Source organism: Anabrus simplex, chromosome 5 (genome assembly GCF_040414725.1).
Source record: "Anabrus simplex isolate iqAnaSimp1 chromosome 5, ASM4041472v1, whole genome shotgun sequence".
NCBI lineage: Eukaryota > Metazoa > Arthropoda > Insecta > Orthoptera > Tettigoniidae > Anabrus > Anabrus simplex.
Window position 1 is genome coordinate 434,482,458 of NC_090269.1, and position 23,135 is coordinate 434,505,592.

Here is a 23,135-nt window from a genome sequence, read left to right on the forward strand (position 1 = left end):
GGTGAGACCCTGGCACGATGTGGATCAGTGTCCCAGTGATCCTCCACCATCATAGGAATTATGTACACAAAATACGGCTGATCACCTACATCGGCAGGCAGATCGCCGGTTGCGTATAGTGAGAAACCGAAGATTCCATCGTCCATTAGAGGAAAATGAATTGAATGGATGAAAACCATAACGGTATAAGTAACATGTTGGTCATTCAGAGAAAAAGGCATTTAAATATCTTCAACACTCATTCAAAGCATGCTATTTGTAGTTATACCACCCATCACTAGAGCGCAGAATATTACCGCTATCACTTTTTTTTTTTTGCTAGGGGCTTTACGTCGCGCCGACACAGATAGGTCTTATGGCGACGATGGGATAGGAAAGGTCTAGGAGTTGGAAGGAAGCGGTCGTGGCCTTAATTAAGGTACAGCCCCAGCATTTGCCTGGTGTGAAAATGGGAAACCACGGAAAACCATTTTCAGGGCTGCCGATAGTGGAATTCGAACCTACTATCTCCCGGATGCAAGCTCACAGCCGCGCGCCTCTACGCGCACGGCCAACTCGCCCGGTACCCCTATCACTTGCATCTCTTTGCTGGTAAAAGGATACATCCTCCCGGAGTTACATCCTGCACTTAACTTTTTTTTTTAAATGTCACTTATACCGTTATGGTTTTCATCCATTCAATTTGTGCTCGTGAGGAGACCCATGATGTCTAAACTACGGGAAAATATCTACGCAAAATCCTCTTATACGTTGGGCCAATAATTTTATTAAGAAATTCAGGAACAAGTACAATAAAATTTTGAAGTTTGGACGGCAGAATGGAAGCCAAATTTAATGCAGTGAATCGGAAGGGATGCCATGCCCGAGAAGAAAAATTCCACAACCCGATGACGTCGCGTACCAGCAGCGGAGATGACCGCCGGAGAAGGAAAGGTCCTACGGTCCGTCTATATTGCTACTTTAACAGGAGAAAAACCGGCCGAAGGGCCACTCCAAGGAACTATAAATATCAACAGAAGTTCGGAGAAAAACCAGGAACGTCCAGAGTGCAGGTCCTTAATATGAGATTTCGTCGATGACATATGCAACATTTTGTTGGTGAGAGAGGAAAACAGAAATATGAGCGAGAGGATTGAAGTCCCACGTAAAAAACAAGACTGACAAGAGAATCCGCTGGACTGAAGAATTATGGTTAATTTTCGATGTCAACATCCTTCCACAAATTTCAGATTTTGATGAAATATTTTAATATTCCCACGTTATATGTAAACATTCCGTCTTTGTAGGTGGATTTAGAGCCAAAAATTCTACCTTGCTGAAATTTCGACTAGAAGATGAAGAGGATCTATATTTTTATTGCAAGCTCATCTCGCGTTCTGTGGCGTGAAAACTCACAGCGGGATACGGCCCACCAAACATCGAACGAGGTCGGAACATTCCGGAAGACCTAGGGTAATTAACAATGACATACAGGATAATAACCATCATTGTCAGATATTTCAGCACTGTCATTAACAAAGAAATAAGTAATAAAGAATTTTGGGAAATATCTGATGAAGCTAAGGTCCACAGGATGGAAATGTACTTAATTAGGCCTGGAGAGAAGTTGGCATCCTTACTGGCGGAGTTATGTACACATGTCAAGGACATGCAGTCAAAATGCGCAGGAATTTTCGTGCACGAAATTAATTACGCCCGTTAAAGGAACAGGAAAAATTAGCAAAAAATACCATCATGACTTGAACAATGGATGGAATCTCCGGGGGTGAATCTCGAAGAAATCGGTTCAGTGGTCATCAAATGGAATGATTGAACAACAGTAGATAACGCCAAGCACAGCATCGCTTCTACATGTATAATTCCTCCCTCCTCAACCAAGAGCGTTAGTAATCATTCAGTTGCCCGATAGTGTGAATCTGCACCAGGCGACATTAAGAAGAAAGCTTAAAGTGGGCGAAATATACTTGTAGGATCCTTAAAGCCAGTTGGGTGGAGGGAGGAATATAAACAAAGTGGTAAATGGTGAACGGATAACATTGTATCCACGATATCCATCCCACGCGGGGAAGGAAATCATAAGTTAAATAATTGTAGGTTTCCTGAAATTCTCATAGGGAGACAGCAGATCCATAGATAGGTCTTGTGAATTACTGCGGACGATGTTACTTTTAGTAATCGGTAATGGAGGACTGTAGTCTGGCGAAGATAGGCTTGTGTCTCACGGTCAGTCACACCTCTGAAGCATCTGGATAAGAATTAGCTGGGAGGTTTCCACAAACTCTATTAGTTGAGTTCTCGACACGAAGCGGGGCGGCTTAACTGTTGTATAAGTGTACATAATAAAGTTTACTATCATGTTTATTGTCAAATGTTAGGTTTAAGAAAATATAATGTGTTTTGCTTCAAGCCAAGTGCAGAATATGTGCATTTATAAGGTAGTGCTTAAGCGAAGAATGTGTCCGGAAATTATGAGAGGCTAAGTCCGAGGTGGCTGGCATAAAATTAAGCCAAGATAACGCCATGCCAACGACGAAATTGGAGGCCTGTCTAATTTAAATATAATGTTTTGTTGTTTGAAATGTAAATACTTGTCTCCTTAAATTATTTAATTAATAAATCATACATAGTTGAGAATCGCGTTGTATATGTGGCGTGTGCAAATTTAAATGTTGCGAAGACGATGATGTGTTCTGTAGTTATTCTAGTGTGGAGACGAACTGCCTATTATTTATGTCAACGCGTGAGACTGTTAAATGTATTTAAATTTCTTTAGAGAATTAAGAGTGAAGTTAAATACCGTAAATGAAAATCAATGAAATAATGTTCCGGCCAGGAAAATTTACAATAATGATAACGATAAAATAACCGTTATGATAATAATAATCACGTCAAGGGTGATAAATAATGTGTTCAGCAGAAACGTCAAGCAATAATTGTAGTTAATATCGAAATCCAGTGATGAAAATCATAAGTAGGCATTTTTGGGAAACTTAAATTTGGTAACACCGTGTATTTGTGATACAGAAAACAACGGTATGCTATTTTGCTCCTGAGGTCAGGAAAAATTTCAAGAAGATAATTGTGAGATCATTATAAATTCGTTTCATCAGGGATCGCAAGTAAATAAAAACGTTTCAAGCAAGAAGAAAATGGATTGTAATGGAAATGAAATATTACGAGAATATTTAGGAAGATGTTAAAGAAAAAATAAGAACCTTGCAGGAGTATAAAAGGAGGACAATTCTATTTAAGGGGTATGAACCCATTAGCTTATATTTAGCTTACCTCTTTTTCTATGAGCTATTGGTATATCTAGGCGTATGAAGCACAGAGTAAGCCTCTTTATGAGTGATGTAGAAGAGGCATCGTCAATCGAGAGCGAAATGCCTTCGGAGCCAGTTTGCTCTCCGTTCGTGAGGAACGAGAGCAGCTTAGCGAACAAGTAGCGGAAATGCATGACGTAGTACGGACTAAAGATCAGTGGCGCAAAGTACAGCACATCCTTCTGGGCAGGTGAGATTGCGACACGATACGCTTGAACTCATGTGAGGTGACAGTAGTGTGTTTCCGCCTTTATTCTCACACTATACGACGTTCAATCCTAGCCGGTAAATGTTGCATTTACTATGGAAGACAGTTCAGCAAAGCCTAGGTCATCAACGCCTACGAGTTTCAAACCTTCTTGGGAAGAAGAATATTTGATACGTCACGAAAATAACACACAAAATGTTTAATATGTACTAAAATATTGAATCACATCAAATATTTATCCGCAGTGCCGTTGTTCCTTATGCCATTCCAACAAGTTGATAAAAATGAAGGCCGGGAAAGCACAGCGTTAGTAGAAAAACTTAAAAATAACACATCTGAGGGTTTACGTACATTTCATATTGCCCTACTCAACTCTATTTATTTTATAATGTTTGATAATTCCTCAGAGTTGATTATTTGATAATTCCTCAGAGATGATTAATTTATGTACAGGCATTTCATTGATGTTGTTCATATGGTAACATTTCCGAGCGCCAAGTACAGTACCGCCACGGTATGCAACCCGCATGTCCGATGCTCTCTTGTCACGTGACTGACAGCCGTCCGGAGCGGAGCAAGTAATACCGGCTCCTTAGAGAAAGTGCGTGATAACGTCTGATGTAGAATAAACACGGTGCCGACGATAAGAGGCCCTGTATTTCGACGGAGAAGAATTTTTGTGACATGTTGTATAGGTTGAGATGTAATATTTCTGAGACAGGCCGTATAATATGAACGATGTCCTGAAACAATCCAGAACGATTGATGAATATCAAGGTTGTCAAATCTAAGTGAACGCGTTGCAACGCCTACTTTAAGTAGAAGCTTATGTACAGCCATGATTACTATTTTATGTAAGACCGTAGGTAACGACAACTAAAAGTCTAAGTGACGGTTCTATTTGATACCAACGAAGTCCATTTTGTGATATCCGACCTCACGAACAAAATACATTCTGAAAGACGGTCAAGATAATACTTGATAATTGTAAATTGAAAATATCGCTCACCGGAAATATTGCGGGTGTGAAAAATAAATTTTATTAGAATGGTAGCTTAGCTTGCGTAGATCGATGGATAGTTACTTCACTGGGAAGTTCAGGGTGATATAAGTTTGGACATTGCAGGTCAGTTGGAGCCTCACACTCGAGTTATGCCGTGAATATCGTGATGGTAGTCATTACTGTTTTCAGTGATACTACGTAATATCAAGCGAGAGTCGAGTTTATTTTTATTTAGCAAACATTACTGCACATGTTGAGATATTGTTGAGGAACAGATTAAACTATTTGGACATGTGGTTTAATTTCGATTCTACGCTTTATTGTAGGAAATACACACAGTAATATTTCCAAGTTCGAGTCCATTTTTGTAGCGACTTTTACTTCATGTGTTAGAGTTTCAACGAGGATCAGACGTAAATATCCCGACATTGTGTTAAAAGTTTCGATTTCGGCTGGCAGTATGAATGATGTGTAGATACCATAACGTTGGCTCAACGATAGATTTAGGATACCGCGTGTATTACATAATTTAAGGATGAGTAGACACTGTAATGTTAGCTCAGCGACAGGATTGCGGCGTCGTCTGCACATAGTCATGTCATCAGATAGGCATTTTTGCGAATCGACTTGAACGATGTTATTGTTTGCAGTAGTGGATACGAATATGAAATATATTAGCAGGTACTATTCAGGCCATGTTTCAGCATTATTCTTATTACCCAGGTGGTGTTCCCATAATAGCGATGCATCAGTAGCGGCATGAACGTAAGGATTGTCCCACGTGGAAACCTGGCTAATGGAGACTGATCCTTACTGTTTAGCCGCGTGTGTTCAAGTTCGATTAACGTTCGTCTTCTATTCGCTTATCTTTACTTTAAGATTTATTGTTCGGGTATCCAGTATATTATGATAATGTCGTGTGCTGACACTTAGTTCATTTATATAGGATTAACAGTACGAATACGGTTCCAATTTGTCAGCTGTTAATAGATCTCATTTTCATGTTTCGTTATTCACATTATGTATGCGAGACGTTGATCTACCGATCACTTGTAGTTTGGTTTAATGGGACAAGTGTAGGTGGACAGATTTGAAATCGTAGCCGTAGTTATAGAAAATTTTGTAATAATATAAATTTATTAACAATGAGCTGTGTGTTTGATAGAAACATTGTTAATGTAAATTGTGTAATGATGTATTTCAGGAAAATGTCTTCTTTTTAATTGGAAATATTTCCCCTTGTTTGTTTTATATTGTGGACTTCTACTTAACGAATTTAACGACGTAACTGTTCCATAACTTGAAAGTTGGTTTAGTGCAAACATATTCAAGTGATTTATCACTTTTCTTTAACTTCAGTGTTTCTCATTTCTTCTAAATGCATAATGAATTTATGTTTTCCTGCATTTTGCTGCTTTGTTCCTTCAGAACGATGTAACATAAAATCGCATCGGATCAAGTGCTGTTGGTTCCCTCTGAACGTCTGTTTGGGGTGATGCATATTCAGCATCGGGATTCCTAAGTAAGTTAAGGGTGTCCCGAGATGACAATACATGGTGGAATTTTATTTTTCAGTCTGACAATTGCTGTTAACTCGTAATGAACAACATGCTTTCAAGTAATATTTCGCAACCTACCCAAAGTAACTGATAGTCGATTTGGTTCGATTAAGGATCCATTCGGGGGGTGTTCTAATATCCGATAGGATAGTCGACTGATGGATAACCTTAATTAAATGCAAATCTGGAATTCTACTTCTTGAAGGTCAGATTTTCCACGGATCGCGTGGATTAACTCTCAGGCAATGTTTCGATCAATGGTGCCCGATTTTCAGGTTTTATTGCCGCTTTCTGGTTTTTTCTGCCCATAAATTTTACACTACGTTTTCATTCCTTGAATGACAATAATAAACAATTTCAATAACATTTTACTACTCACGTTATGCATTGTGAGTGCGTTAAAACATGTTGTGAACATTTTAAGTGACTTTTCTTGTCGTTTTAATAAATAAATGATCGTGATTTACAATGAATAAATATTTAGTGAGCACATTTTTGCTTCTCATTTGAAGTAGTTATGTTCTCCTCTGAACGCTATTGTTTGGTCAATGAAGTGACAGAAAAAACTTGCAATGACCCCAGATCCAAGAATACGATAATGTTCTATTGAAGCAACCGATGCAGACGACCAACGATGGAATGGTAAGTTCAAGGGTTCTGTATCTCATTGATTATTATAACAGGCAGCGTATTCACTGGCATACTGGAAGGGAGGGTGCGATCGAAGGTTGAGAGGAAGTTGGATGAAAACCAAGGTGGTTTCAGACCACAGAGGGGCTGTCATGATCAGATTTTCAGTATGCACCAGGTAATTGAAAAATACTGCAAGAGGAACAGACAGTTGTGTTTTTCTTCTGTAGATCTAGGGAAAGCATACGACAGGGTACCAAGGGAATATGCATTCACCATACTGAGGGTCTATGGGATTAAGGGTAGATTATTAAACTCAATCAAAGGCTTTTATATTGACAACTGGGCTGCAGTGAGAATTTATAGTAAAACGAGTTCTAGGTTCAGGATACTTACAGGGGTTAGACAGAGCTGTAATCTTTCACCTTTCTTGTTTGTAGTTTACATGGATCATTTGCTGAAAGGTATAACGTGGCAGGGAGAGATTCTTTTTGCTAGGGGCTTTACGTCGCACCGACACAGATAGGTCTTATGGCGACGATGGGATAGGAAAGGCCTAGGAGTTGGAAGGAAGCGGCCGTGGCCTTAATTAAGGTACAGCCCCAGCATTTGCCTGGTGTGAAAATGGGAAACCACTGAAAACCATCTTCAGGGCTGCCGATAGTGGGATTCGAACCTACTATCTCCCGGATGCAAGCTCACAGCCGCGCGCCTCTACGCGCACGGCCAACTCGCCCGATGGGAGAGATTCAGTTAGGTAGAAATGTAATAAGCAGTCTGGCCCATGCTGACAACTTGGCTTTTATGGCAGATTGTGCCCAACGCCTGCAGTCTAATAACTCGGAACTTGAAACTAGGTTCAATGAGTATGGTATGAACATTAGCCTTCTGAAAACTTAACTGATGTCAGTAGGTAAAAAATTCAACAGCATTGAATGTCAGCACTGCAGACTGCAGACTGAATGCTGAAAGGCATAATGGCCTAATATGATTTTCAAAATTATCTCCAGTTCACAGTATGCAGGCTATCATTTATCACAAGTTGGAGAGGACAGATGGAAATGAGTTGCTTTCTTTGCTTTCATCAGAAATTCTTGAGTAAAACTCCTTGGGTAACGTGTACCATTATATCTAGTTTTAAACAGATATAAAATCCACAATTTCAATTGGCAGTGAGTACCTAAACTAAAATTGGTTCCTTTACAAGAGGCTGAACACACGTTCACATTCAGCATTGCTGTGCAGTAGTTAGAACAGAATGCATTAGCCTGGATATCCTATCATACTTGGGAACATCGTCAGTTCCACGAATGTTCATCAAGTGAGCCAATTTGGTGACATCTGTCAGATTCTCACCCTCAACAGGAGAACATTCATCAATCTGAAGAGCTACACATTGGTTCTGAAGCACATTTATTGCATCCTCAAGAGACTCACTGTCCTTTCCCGGCAGCAATGATGGAAATCTTTCTAAAAAGAACTGTACAGATGAAAACCGGGCCTCTTCAATTTTTGAAACATCTGCACACTTTGCATGTTTCAGTACTTCTTCATTTAGAGGGAACTTGTAAATAATATACCCACATGCTGTGCAGAAGCGACCCCCAGCAGATGAAAAGAATTTTGATTTATCTCTATCATTAAGTCTATTCACCAAGTCCATTCTCTCAATGCCAATGACTAGCTCACTGTTAATAAACTTAACCACTGATGAAGGGAATGGTTGAGATTTCCCGAAACATGTATGGTTTAATTAATAATGTTTCTTTCATTTAATGAGTGTATTGATCAAAGCGGATTTAAGTAAACTATTATAAATAGTTATATTATACAATGACTAGCTCTTCACTGTCTCTCTGATTTTCTAAAGAATGGTATGGAACTTTTAATAAAAGGGAATTTTTGATCACTTCTGGTTTAACAAATCTGGAAAGCAGCTGCTTTAATAGGTTAGTCTTAGCTCTAGTAGTTTATCAATATGAGGGAAAGTACTCTGAGGTGTAGAATTGAGATTCTCAAATAAAGGAATGAAAGCATACAGGAAGGCACAGAATGCCTTATTTAGACTTCATGACAGAACCATAAAAAAAATTCTTCGCAATTTTAAATAATGTTCTTATTCTTTAGCAAGGAGTGTCTAATTTTGATGCACATGCAAATTATTGGGAGTGACCAATTCTGATGACTCAATAGTTTTCTCCTTAACATCGTCTATTGAACTACCAGGCTTGGCTTTTGGGGTCGTTCATGCAGACTGAGTATTAACAAGCACCTCATCTTTAAAGAAATCAAGTAGTGGATCTCATAGCTGTGAAAGACACCTTCCTAATGATATCCATCTTGTGCAAACATGTTTCAGTATCTTTTTCTTTTCCTTGCAGCATAGCTCTTGGAATTTCTTAAGATGTTCCTTCCCCTTACAACTCTTTTCTAAATACTGTAATGGAAGATGTAGACTAATAATTCATCAATTTTAAGAGGCAAACTGCTTGCACATTTCACAACAGCCAAGTTAATTAAATGGCATTAGCAAACCAGTACAAAGACAGAAGACTGTGCTTCCCTTAAAACTACACAATTTTCAATTGGTGTTTTGAAACACTCTAACTGCAACATTACCAAATTACAAATATTACATTCCATTTAATCACCCCCAAAAATCTGGAACAGACAACACTGAGCTAACTATCTTTTCCTGTCTTGCCACAAAACAGGTGATGACAATAGGGTTAGGTTTAGAATTACTATTATTGTTCCCATCTTAAGATAAAGAAAATGGATCACGTTGCATGTAACCACCAAGTTCACTTCTTGAACCCATAGACATTTCTTTCAAAACGTGTGTTTTTTTACAACCACAGCTATATTTTTCCAATTTCTTAGCCTGGAAACATTTTTCCAAACAGAGCAGCAGCATGATCAGCAGCAGCTAACGGGATATTATGATCAATTGAAAATGAATTGAAGAAGCATTCCACTCTTACTCTTTCAAGAATATGTAAGAAACAAACTAATTTTCTGACTGTCATCCTTAAAATTTTTATGGAGACGTACTTAACAGATTTAACGTGATTTATGAATTCAGTTCCTCCTCCTTAAGAAACCTTTATACCACACAAGCACATGGAACAGAAAGCGAATGTTTCGCCTTTCGATTATCATACAAACAAGGAAATTCAGCAAAATATGCCTCCCTGAAAGATTAATAATATAATTTCTGAGTTGAACTCATTACGAACACCACTGAAAATACTAAATTGCTTACAATTCGTCACACAATTCAACGAGTTTCAGAGCTACCGCCAATGTTACACCAACACACAAACAAAGTTTTCAGCTGCTATGAAGCACGACGTAGTTACTGAAGTTCTTATATATAAATTCAGAGCCTGCTATCTTTCACTGAGTTCTTTTCATCAAAATCACAGCCTGCTAATTGATTGGGAACATCTCAGTATATTAAGTAGCAGCTGAAGTCGAACAAGTGACAAAAGCACGGTGATAATCGACAATGTGATTATCAATACATTTACCGGTCGAATTTCGAACACTGCATCTCGTATTACCAGCTACGTTCTAAAGTCAAATAAACGGATTTGACCACAGAAAGTGAAATCAAGCACGGATATTCAAAATCCATACAAAAAGGTTGTTCATCCATACAACCATAAAAAAACTCAGAATCCGTACATTTTACGGAAATGCCTGAATACTCGGCAGGTATGTTAGTGAAATGGTAGTATCGAAGTCTGTGCCTGTGTCCCCACTGCACAGTGGTCTAGATATTCTAGGAATGATGAGATAGAAATACAAATTACTTGGTTAAACATGGAATCCGTTTACACCAAGCAGATGTGAAAAGTCGATCACGCAGGCCAAAATAAATCGTAACACGAAGTGGTACGGCCGAACTGACTCTGTATGCCCAGCATTTATATGGCACTGCGGGTTGCATGACTCACAAGCAATGTAGTACGAGGCTCCACCTCGTGTTGTTGTTGTTGTTGCTGCACACTTAGGAGAAAATAATTGGACAAATAAAAGGGGGATTGGATTCCAGATACGACAGGCTAGACATCTTGGTCATCACACAAAATACTGCCATCGCAAGACAATGCGGGGCAGAAAGTACAAGTGGTTCGTACGCCGTACGTTTTGTGGCATATCACATCAAGGAAAAGGTGCAATACTCTGCTGCAATTCTTCTTTACGTAATTAGGTTCTTTAGTGACAAGTGATTTATCAGGTTTTCAGTTAGATTGTCAGTAAAATGGTGATTCATGTTGTGCTGATGAATATTCACCACGAACCATTTATGATGCTGAAAAACGCTACTCGATGGGCAGGAAGAGCGGGACTCTGGCGGAACTTGTTTGACAAAATTTCGATCTTGGAACTTCCCCATCTACCAATCCCAACCACCGGCACTGTTGATGGTCCAAAGAAGGAAATCGACTTCACCGAAGTCCGGGCTGTGCCGAAGGGGATGAAACCAGGGAAAGCCATCATTCCCGATGATCCTCCAGCAGAGTCTTGTTCTATCAATGGTGGGATGCAGCAGTATGGCTAAAATGGCGTTTCAACTAGTTCATCAAAGAAGGTCAAATACCAACAGACTGGCGACGGAGCATCCATTCAAAAATAAGGGAAGACCTGCCGATATTTCTAATTATAATCCGATCAGACTTCTGAGCCATGCATTGACAGTTTTTGAACAAGTCTTTGACAAAAGGAATAGCGACTTAGCCAAACCTTTATTGGCCAAGCTGAATTTATGGAAAATTGTGGCACAACAGCAGCAATCCACACTGCACCGCTGTTAGGTGAGAAACGCCATGAAAAGTATAAGATGTTTCATATCCACCTTCTAGACTTTTTTTTTTTGCTAGGGGCTTTACGTCGCACCGACACAGATAGGTCTTATGGCGACGATGGGATAGGAAGGGCCTAGGAGTTGGAAGGAAGCAGCCGTGGCCTTAATTAAGGTACAGCCCCAGCATTTGCCTGGTGTGAAAATGGGAAACCACGGAAAACCATTTTCAGGGCTGCTGATAGTGGGATTCAAACCTCCTATCTCCCGGATGCAAGCTCACAGCCGCGTGCCTCTGCACGCACGGCCAACTCGCCTGGTCCTTCTGGACTTTGAGAAAGAAGGCCTTCCTTTTGATACCACATGACCTAATTTGGTCAGCGCTACGAGAAAATGGCATTCCAGAGCACCTTGTGTACAACTGCTCTCCGAAAAACCAAAGAGTTATGTTCAAGATGCCGCAGGAGCATCTCATGATTTCCGCTGATACCATGCATTGTCACCACTACTGTTCACTCTTGTGATGGACATGTTATATCAGACCTGAACAAGCCAATAACATGGACACTTCTCTATGCTAAAGGCGTCATTGTGGCGGCAAAGAATAAGTTTCATCTCCAGTGCCAAACAGAAGATTGGAACAATCCACTAGAGCAATACGCCATGCACCTCCACAAAATGAAGACAGAATACATTATATTAAATCCTTGAGAAGTTGGAAACCGAGAAGTTGGAAACATCCATGTTGATGGTGAAGATACACCACGTGTATATACATTTATATATCTTGGCTCCACAATCTCTGAATATGAGCGAATTACTGATGAAGTCAAATTAAGGATATACGCAGCCTGGCTGAAGTGGCAAATGACAACGTGCGACCTTGCGAATGAAGTACTGTCTGAAATGTAAGAGCTACCTAACTGTTATCTATCCTGTCAGTTTCTATGGAACAGAATGTTGGCTAGCTACAAAGGCGACAGAATGCCAAATAAGCATCATGGGTATGAAGATGCTTAGGTGCAAGGCTGGCATAACTAGACTCGATTACATTTCAAATTATGTTATTAGGAAACATTGTGGCATTGCACCGATCCAGAAGAAAATTCAGGAAAGCCATGTGCACTAGTTTGGGCATATATACCGTACACAGTGCGTATACACAGGAAATCAGTGGAAAGAGGTGCAAGGGACAAACACTCAGCGAAGGGACAATAAAGTGCACAATGACCCGAAAGCTGTAAGACTACATACAGGCACGGCCTGAGAATGAACTAACGGGACACAATGAAACACAGAAGTGAACCTTGCCAGCAGGCAGGACAAACACTAAAGAAGCAGAATATCAAGAAGCAGATTGATGAACATTCTATTGTAAAAAAATTGGAAACAATGGATATTTTACACATCCTAGCATTCAAATTAATATGTTCAAATTCTCTCCTTTAAAGCCTGTGTCCAATACATATAAATGACTTATTTTCACAAAATAGCGTTTCAATGACAGAACGCTTGTTGAATATGTGTTTAATTCACTCCATTATATGCATTATTGAGAATATATATAAATCACAAAAAGAAACATTTCAGGATTATCTAGCTTAACTGGCAGTGACAGTCTGACATCAGGAGAAATTCTATGAGTAGCCACAAGAGAATAGTCTCTCAGTGTGTTCTGGGCTGAATGGAGTTTTACAATTCATATATCTGCCTACATCATCTCAGATGGCAGACGATCATATTCATTAGTTATTTCCACCCCGATTAGTGTATCCCTTTCAGACCGAGTACGCACAATTGTGCGGGTTCGTATTTTAGTTATCCCTGACCGTATTTGATGATTTTTCGGCGCTACACCGGACTGCAGTGATTGTGCAGGACACGTGGCGTGTATTTCAATTGATTTTAGTATGCGCTTGACCGCCAGGGCGAAGGAAGAAGAGTTTAAAAAGCACAGTTGATCGGCGAGATGGCAGGAAGCAGTAGTGCCGAAAGTAAGTATTTATTTACTGCGTTTATATTAATCTAGAAGCTTTACTGAATACCGGAATATATTCAATGAAGTGTGTACATTGGTTAGTGAACGTAAATTTTGAAGCTACACCATCGTACGTGATACAACAAGGTTTTGAATTTTGATACGCACAATTGTGTAGGTCCTGTTTTTCGGATGTTAGTTTTTATTTTGTAAAATAAACTATTAATATGTGTATTGAGGAGCATTTTAGTCAGTTCTTGACGTACAAACAAAAATTCACACCTCCAGTTTTCTTTCAGGTCTGAAAGGGATATACGTACATATGAAGACCATGGAGGAATGGAAAAAAGTGGTAAGCTCAGGGCTATATGTCTCTCAACAAGTGGAAGCTAACTTCGGCACTAAGTGGTCAGTTCAGTGCCATATGTCTCTCTCCACAACTGGAAGATAACCTGAGTTAAAAGTGGTTAGCTCAGTGCCATGTGTGTCTGCACAAGTAGAAGGTAACCTCAGCCTACTAAGTGGCTGGATCAGGGTCATGTCTCTCTCTGGAAATGGAAGGTAACCTGAGTAATAAGTGGTTAGCTCAGGGCCATGTATCTTTACACATGTCAGCAATTAAGAATTGTATTAATTTTCATAACATGCTCTTATGTAATTTGGTGCAAAACTGAAATGGAAAATCTTTTAGACATTTTGAAAGAAGTAATTTAAGTTGCTCCATGACCATGATACTTGTACACTGCTGAAATCAGAGTCAGAAAAATAGAGCACCAGAGGTGAGATGTATAAGAACAGTGGGAAGCTGTAGATACTATGAAAGCCTGTCGACTAGCTCGCTCAGAAGCATCTAGGTCCTATGATATTCAACGGACTAAGCTACTTAGACAATGGAATGTCCTCTGTCTTCTACACCAAGCAGAATGATTATATGCAAAAGTCTTGCTGCATTCCTGGTTTAAGAGTGCCTCTCCACATTACATTATAGGAAGATGAAAGCAAAATTAAACCCTATCCAGAAATAGAAATATGCATTGTGGAATAATGATTTTCATAAGCAACATTTTTATTGGTGGTCATGTTAAAATATTGTTTTCTAAATTAGCCTTCGGTGTCCTGTTACACAAGAATTACAAAGTAACAGGAGAATTTGAACCTCAAAGAGTTGATATATTAGAGTTTTCTCCAGCTGTGTGCATGGCTCTTCTATGACTAATGAGAAAATAGAAGATGATACTGGATGGTTCTGTGGACTGGAGAGAATATTTCTTGCCGCTGGCTATGAATATAGAGTAGGATGAAGACAATGCACCCCACAACAGATGAGAAGAAGCAAACTACAAATAAACCTTTCAGAATTTATCTTTTCCATCACGAATGTCGTTTGAAGTCAAACCTTAGGCCATGACTAGCCGTAGCAGAACCTGACAATACAAGGCCGCAGCTGAGAGTACAAGTCTGAACTTATACAATCACATCCCAGGGAGCACAGGAGTGACAAGCAAAGACCATTTTATGCAATAACCACCAAAGGTGTAACAGCAAGAATGTAACTAGCACATAGCCAAATGGCACACCCAAAGTCAAGAGGACACTCCTGCATTAAAAATTTGAAAACGGGATATGTAGTGGTGCTACTCCGTTACATCAATGTTACAATAACAATTCTGAAATAACATTTCATCATTATATTATTATTTACTTACATTTATGAGATAGTAAATTTACGTGAAAAATTCTGGGAATTTTCTGGGCCACCTTAACAAATTTAAAACTTCTATTGTACCTGCTCATTTGATTACTTTATACTAATTCTACTAATTGTGTAAATGTATTTGCAATCAACACAGCACAAGCACTTGACTGAAAATGAGCACTAAAACGAAAAGTATAAAAAGGCAACAATCAGCCAGTATGACCATAACACTGGAACAAACTTCAAATTAACACCACGATATCTTGTTATGCTTACAACAATGTGGAAATTTTAGTTCAAAACTATGATATCTAAGATGTAGATCTACCAAACTGAATGTTTCATTTCTACAACCCTTCTGCTTTGGCGTCCACAAATGGAGGAATTTGACTTTACACACAATAGAACTGGACAGATCATAAGAAATGAATTCTAACCAAATAAATAATTTAAAAATGACAATATTCTTTGTGTTTTTGTACTACTGAATGGAGCCATCAATATACTGATTAATGAAGCTAAGTTATGTAACTTGAAATAATTATATTGTATTCAATGTCCATAAGAATTTAACAATTTTGAATTTGTCTGTGTGTCACTGTTGACACACACACACACACACACACACACACACACACACACACACACACACACACACACACACACACACACACACACAAAATTGAGAATATCTGGAGGTAATAGTTGCAGATGACATTTCAGATGACAAAAGTACAATGAACCAATGATGCAGTGACAGTGAAAGAAAGAATACATTTTTCATTGTTGCTTAAATGTATTATAAAGAAATGCACTTCAGAAATATCTACAAATACCAGCTTATTCTTTTCAGATATACACTTAAGAAAATGGAAATTGCAACACCATGAAGGCATTGGTCGTTTGTGTTGATTTTCAAGATATGGAACAATGCAATGTAGGTATGTAAACGATCAACGTTTCAGACCCATTTGATTGTTGCTACAGGTCTCCCCTCGTGATTGGTCACGGAGGAATCAACTCCGGTATACGGACTCTGGTGTAGCGTAGTTGACTTGCAGTCTGTGCAGTGAAATGTTCCCCGTAAAAAAGGCCTCGACGAGAGAGAAGAGCACGCTATCAACCACTGTTGCCGTTTGAGAGGCCTCGGATCATTGGGCTGTATGAGGCTGGCTTATCGCTAAGGCCTGTCGCTGCACGTGTTGGCCAACAGGCATCTACGGTACAAGGTGTATGGCAGCAGTGGTCAAATGAAGGTACCCCACACTCGTAGACCTGGCACAGGCTCAGCGCGTGCAGCTCGCTTACGAGCCCGTGTCCCTGCAGAAGGTGTTCCATTGACCCCACAACAGCGATGTGTAAGGCTGGCCTGGTGTCGAGAAGGATCGACGTGGGTCGACAAATGGCATAGGGTCATCTTTAGTGAAGAATTGCGCTTCTGTCTTGCCCGCAGTGATTTCCGGAATCATGTGCACCATTGTACCGGGGAGAGGGGCAGCGCAGTTCCTATTGTCAAGAAGCACACAGGGCCAACACCAAGCATTATGGTCTGGGAAGCTATTGGCTTTAATGTGAAATCACAATTAGTGCATGTTGAGGGCAATATGACTGCTCGACAGTACGTTGATAGGGTACTCAATCCAATGGTTGTCCCTGTGATGGCGAACATTGGTAATGGGATGTTTCAGCAGGACAATGCCCGGGTTCACACTGGACGCATCTCCAGAGAAGCTCTCCATGACATCACAACCTTAGAATGGCCTGCCAGATCCCCAGACCTCCGTCCTATTGAGCATGTGTGGGACATGATGGGTCGACAACTGGCCAACCGTCCTCAGCCACCCACAACTCTGGAACAGCTGACCCGTGCAGTGCAGCAAGCATGGGCCACAATTCCTCAGGAAGTGATCTAGGGCCTTATTGACTCCATGCCTTGAGGAATTCATCAATGTATTGCAGCTCGTGGTGGGCACATCCTGTATTGATTGTTGTCCAAACTTGCGGTCAGAGGGACCTGAAGGTGTAATCATCGAAGCACAATGCAACACTCGTCCTGCATGTTCAATTGCAGCAATGTAGCACCACTCTTTCTGGGTGTGGAAATTTCCATTTTCTTCAGTGCATATTAAAAAAAAAGCACATTGAGGAACATTAATATGATCTTCAAAATTCTAAATATTTTAAATAATCTTAACAAACTGATTTGTAATATATAAGAGTATAAACATAATCTTCAAAGGAAAGGATAAAAGCTGATGAAAATGGCCAGTTTTTTAAATAAATTATCCACAAATGAACACAACAGTGAATGGGTACAACATATTACTTCTTTTTAATAGGATTTGTGGTGTACATACTTTGTTTCTTCTTTGATGTATGGAACAAGCTGATCAACAGTGTGTTGTTCTATGAATATATCCTCCTTTGTGTCTTCAGAAGGCTATAAGTAAGAAATAAGGAATATAGAATAAAGAAGTGAGAGAAAAAATGTAAACAAGAAAAAGCAGAGGAGGTGATTTTCATGTTGGCACAATAAGAGTATAAGTAATTTATATCCCAATGTAAAAATATAAGAAGGAACAGACAAGTGATAAGAGAGATAAGGACATGAAAAGAAACACATGATAGGATAGCACTAGAAGAGTTTCAATGGAATAGGAGAAACATTAAAGGACAAAGACTATCTCCAAATCCTCATCCAATACCAATACTTTCTCCTTTTTCTCTTTCCTTTGATTCCTATTTCCACACAGAATAGCTATTTTCTTAATCTTCCTACATTCACATTCCCCTGTTCCCATCTTTCTACACATGACTTGACTTGTTGCTTCTTTGTTCCTTTCCATTCCCAAAACACCTCACTGTAATACCAAATAATCCCACATTATTCCTACCACTATCTCAACAAGTGGACAATGCTTAAATCATAACCAAAGACATATCCATCATCCCTCTCTGTACATCACATTAAGATGCACAAGAATTAATTAATTAATTAATATGTAAATAAATAAATAAATAAATAAATAAATAAATAAATAAATAAATAAATAAATAAATAAATAAATAAATACAGTTCAGCATTAAAGCTGTCACACAGGTGGCACAAGGTTTATCAATTGTTTACATAGAAAACAAATTTGGAAATTTATGAAACAAATCTCTTGGTAAATGAATTCTATCGTAAGCTCCCCTTCCTATAAATGAACTTTTGCAAATATTTGCCCCTTGAATTACAAATTATTTTCATGTTGTGATCTTTTCTACTTTTAAAGAACACTGACTTAAATTTATTCATTTACTAATATCATTCCAAGCGATCTCTCCAATGACAACTCACAATATACCACTTAGTTGTGCAGCTTGTTTCCTTTCTCTACGTCTTCCTAGCCCAAACTCTGCAAAATCTCTGTAACAGAACTTTTTTTTGTCAGAAATCAACCACAAGAAATGGAGCTGCTTTCTGTGCATTATTTCCTGTTCTCTAATCAACTAATCCTACTATAATTGTGGCCTTGCTGGAGTTATAAATAGGGTGATGACACTCGATGTTAGGCCCCTTAAAACAACAAGCAAGGAGATATAAATGCCCTCTCCTTTACAACAGCTAAATAACCTCACATAATTATTAAAAGATCAAATAGGGCTTCACCTACCCTACAGATCTTAATTCTATTTTCTAGAAATATAACCAAACCTTCAGTCACTATATTATCCAGATGAATTGCACTTATTTTTATCAGTATTCTCCCATGATCTACCCCATCAAAAGCCTTAGGTAGGTCAATTGTGATACAGTCCATTTGACCTCCTGAATCTAAAATATCTGCTATATCTTGCTTGAATCCTATAAGTTGAAGTACAGTAGAATATCATTTCCTAAAGCTGAATTACCTTCTTGGAACCAGTTAGTAATTTTGTGAATGTGCATAATATAATCATAATCATGAAGAATGCTTTCCAAGAGCTTGCATGCAGCAACAGTCAAGATGACTAGACTGTAATTATTGGCATTATCCTTATCACCTCTTATTCATACAACAACTCTTCATTTGTTTAGTATACTTGCTTCATACAAACAGGTAAACAATTAAAGACTACAGATATGTATATAGACTTTAGTATATCCACAGAAATCTTATCAAACACAGCAGCATTTCTAATTTTAAAGTTTTGTATCTTATTGTCATGGCTTTGCTGGCAGGACCTAGTGTTTACAGTACATTATGTCTTCTGGTACGTGCTAGAAAAATGTTGTTACTTTCAGTCATCTGTCACAGCCTTACCCTTCGTTTTGACAATAGGAAAGTGTTGCATTTTTATACTTCAAAAACAATGTAGGTATTTATTGAACCACCTGTTCAATACTTTACATCCATTTATAAGTGGTTACATAAACATAATAACACTTATTCCGCACATGTTTTGCCCCTAATTTAGGGCATCTTCAGCCTTATATAAAATCTTCAAAAGTACACATAATATTAAAAGACAAGCTAAAATATTAGCCTTGTAGCCTAATCACTAAAACTTGGTACAAAAAATGTGAATAATACATTAATACATTAATAAAACATGTTAATGCAGCACTGTCAATGTTCATAATAAAAACTATGTAGCAAATTCAGTTTTTTGGTTTTCTCTGGGATCAGATTCATGGATAATCTTTTTTAATTTTATTGATCAGTCGATTGATCATTTCTACTTTGAAACCATTCAGTTTAGTAAGATTCCTAATATAATTTAACTCTGTCTTCAAATTCTTTGGAGATAGAGGAATTCTAAGTGCTCTGTATATTAGACTGTGGAAAGTGGCCTGTTTTTATGAATTCGGGTATAATCAGAAGTTGTTTATAGTTGTAGATGATTGTATCGGCTTTCTAAAGATTTGGAAATCAAGGTGTTATCTTTATGTGTGTGTGTGTGTGTGTGTGTGTTACATCTACAAAATTCAATATCTTATTGATCTCATCCTCTTTAGTGAATTTCAAATTGGGTTCGATTTCATTTAAGACTTCTTGACTGTTGGCAATGTTTGTGTTTATTGATAGAAAGGATAATCAATAAACACAAACATCGCCCTAAAACTACCCTCAAAAAGAAATAACTAATCCCCTAACATTTTCCACCTTCACGTTCAACAATGATATTTACAAGTTAACCAATATCTATAAGAAACAAGGCATTAAACTAGCTTTCAAAACCAACAATAAGAACACGAACATTTTACACAATACTCCACATATCAACAAGACCAGCAGTTTCTTAAAATCAGGAGTTTATAGCATCACATGCAATACCTGTGACAAATCCTACATTGGGCATACCGGAAGAAACTTCAATATAAGATACCATGAGCACACTAACGCAATAAAATACAATTTTTCAGCTATCGGCCAACACATGCAAGATTATAAGCATAATTTTTCCAATATCGAAAAATTTAAAGATAAAAATATCATGATGTTCCGTATTGAACTGTATCACAATTAAACTGAAATAACAAATAACATAGTTCAACCTATTCAATACAAATAAATAAGAAATGTAGAGTTACATTTCTATTTCATTATAAGTGGAAGCGGTACCCCAATCCAGGTCATCATCAGCCGAAAAAAATGCTAAAACAATGCATAGGTGAATAAGAAATTAAGGAATGAGTCTTTCACAAAAACAGCTGAAAAGGAAAAATAAGACAATAGGGATTGGCAATGTGCGATTTTAAATCGTAAAATCTAGAAGAAGTAGAAGGTCAGTCACTTATATGAAGTAAGGCGCGATCTTCTGAATAGTAGCACAACACACGCAAAGTTCGGCACTGTCTCCAAATGTACATGGACATTCTTGAATTAGCAAATGAGGGTCCTTTACTCAACATAATGGAAAATGACTACATCCACCTAGACCAATACTTTAACACCAATCACAATCTTAATGAAATCTCTGAGAAACCCAACATCCTTTTGATTTATTTATCACTTTTCTCAGAAACAATAATTCAGCCAACCACAATTCAATCCTAAGTTTAATTAAAGGTACTTTTTCAAAACAATTACCCTTTCTCCCACACCCATGTGCTCCACCTTAAATTCCCCCCTCCTCCCTCTTCCAACACCCTAACCACTCTCAAATCACCTCCAGTCTACCCAAGCCACATGCCTTCCTCCCCTCCAATATTTTTCCTTCTGCCACCATTCGCACACTATCAGCCAAGCTGCACACACCGCAGTGCGAGGTGAGTGTCCATTCGCTTTGTGGTAACCTTTTCCTCTTTCTGCGTACTTTGCATTTTACTGGCTGTTCTCAATTTTAATAGGTCCAATTTGTTTTCTGCTACAAACTGAGAGTACCATCAATTAATATCACCATGCGCAGTGTCTACTTTCTTCTCAAGAAGAATTCAAAAACTTCATATTCAGTCTGCATAATTCCAAATATCAGCCATGCAGCCCTATCAATTTACCTTGGTTACTTAACACATCAAGTACCAAATTCTCTGCTCAAGCGGATCCAGTGTATAGTCACCTCTTCTCAGATTCTTCTAGAGAGTAGCAACTACATATTTTGTTACTCAGACATTGCACATACTTGTATATTTTTATATATGTGTCAGTTTATATTGTGTTCATTCTTAGTACCATAGCACTCGGTCCACAACCATTATGTATTACTAGGACCTACTGAATTCCATGAGTCTAAAATCATACTGAAATGTTTGACCTACAACACAGAGGATCTCATTTGTACTTTTATTCCAGACTTTTTAGCATGTTCAGTTACTTGAATTATTTATTGCTCACCTATGTCACACGTAATATTTCACTTTCATTTGCAACATTTTGAGCGCCATAACACCTTGCCTAATTCAACCAAATTTCATATTGTAAATTATATATTCATAAGATTTTTACTGCTTAGAAACATGTTTTAGGATTTTATCAAGTATTGTGAATGATTAATAAGGCTGATGATGACCCCGAATAGGGTTGAAACTAGTCCCATGTCATGTAAATAACATTGTAAATACAACTAACTATTGAATCCTGTTCATGATTTATATGTTTCTTCATTGTTATCGCACTGTTCAACACTTTGAGAATGCAAGATGCGATTTAATTTTCATTCCTACCAGCAATAGTCTCATACCACATGGACAAGTAAGACTGAAGGTTATCTCCTACTGACACTCCCAAATTGTAACAAGATAACTGGGAGTGATAAAACACCTCAGAATGTGTCAATGTGGGCACAAACATAACCTGCTGCAAATCAATGGATATGATGCAAGAGTCACAGTCAGGGAATGGAGATGAACCGATGTCCTTCTTCAAAATGTTCTGTGCCATCTCTGCCTTCCTATGGTGAAGCTCTAAATGCACCTGTGACTGCGTTTAACCAGTATTTACTTCAGTGTTCATTAAGTCATAAGCCTTGCAGGTATTTTTCCTAGGTCTTTTGAAGGAAAGGGTGGGAAACTCTTTCAGAAAGATTTGGCAATAAAAACTCAAACAGATGGTACTTTTAGTAAACATCTTTTGAAAGTGGGAGTACAGTCCTGCAATATTTACATCAGGACTGAGGTTATTCCTTTATTAATCTTGCTCATCTATAATGGTTAACTTCCCACATAAAGCCATTTAAGTGCTGCTTTATAGTCATTTTGTCATCGTCACTATATTTTGAGTGACTGTCTTGTTCTGTGGTCAGTGAATGTTGTATCTCTGAGTTTTTTCATCTTAATAAGTAATTCCAGCCTTTTCTCCAACTGCAAAAGTATCCATGAAAGTGCTTTAACATACTGCAACAAGATCACCTTTGGCATTTGGAATAGAATACTGAACTGTTCCCTGCCGGCAACTTTCAGAGGGATTATCATAGGTTCCATGCCGACGACGCTGTACTGGTGTGACCCATCAGGAAGGTTCCTT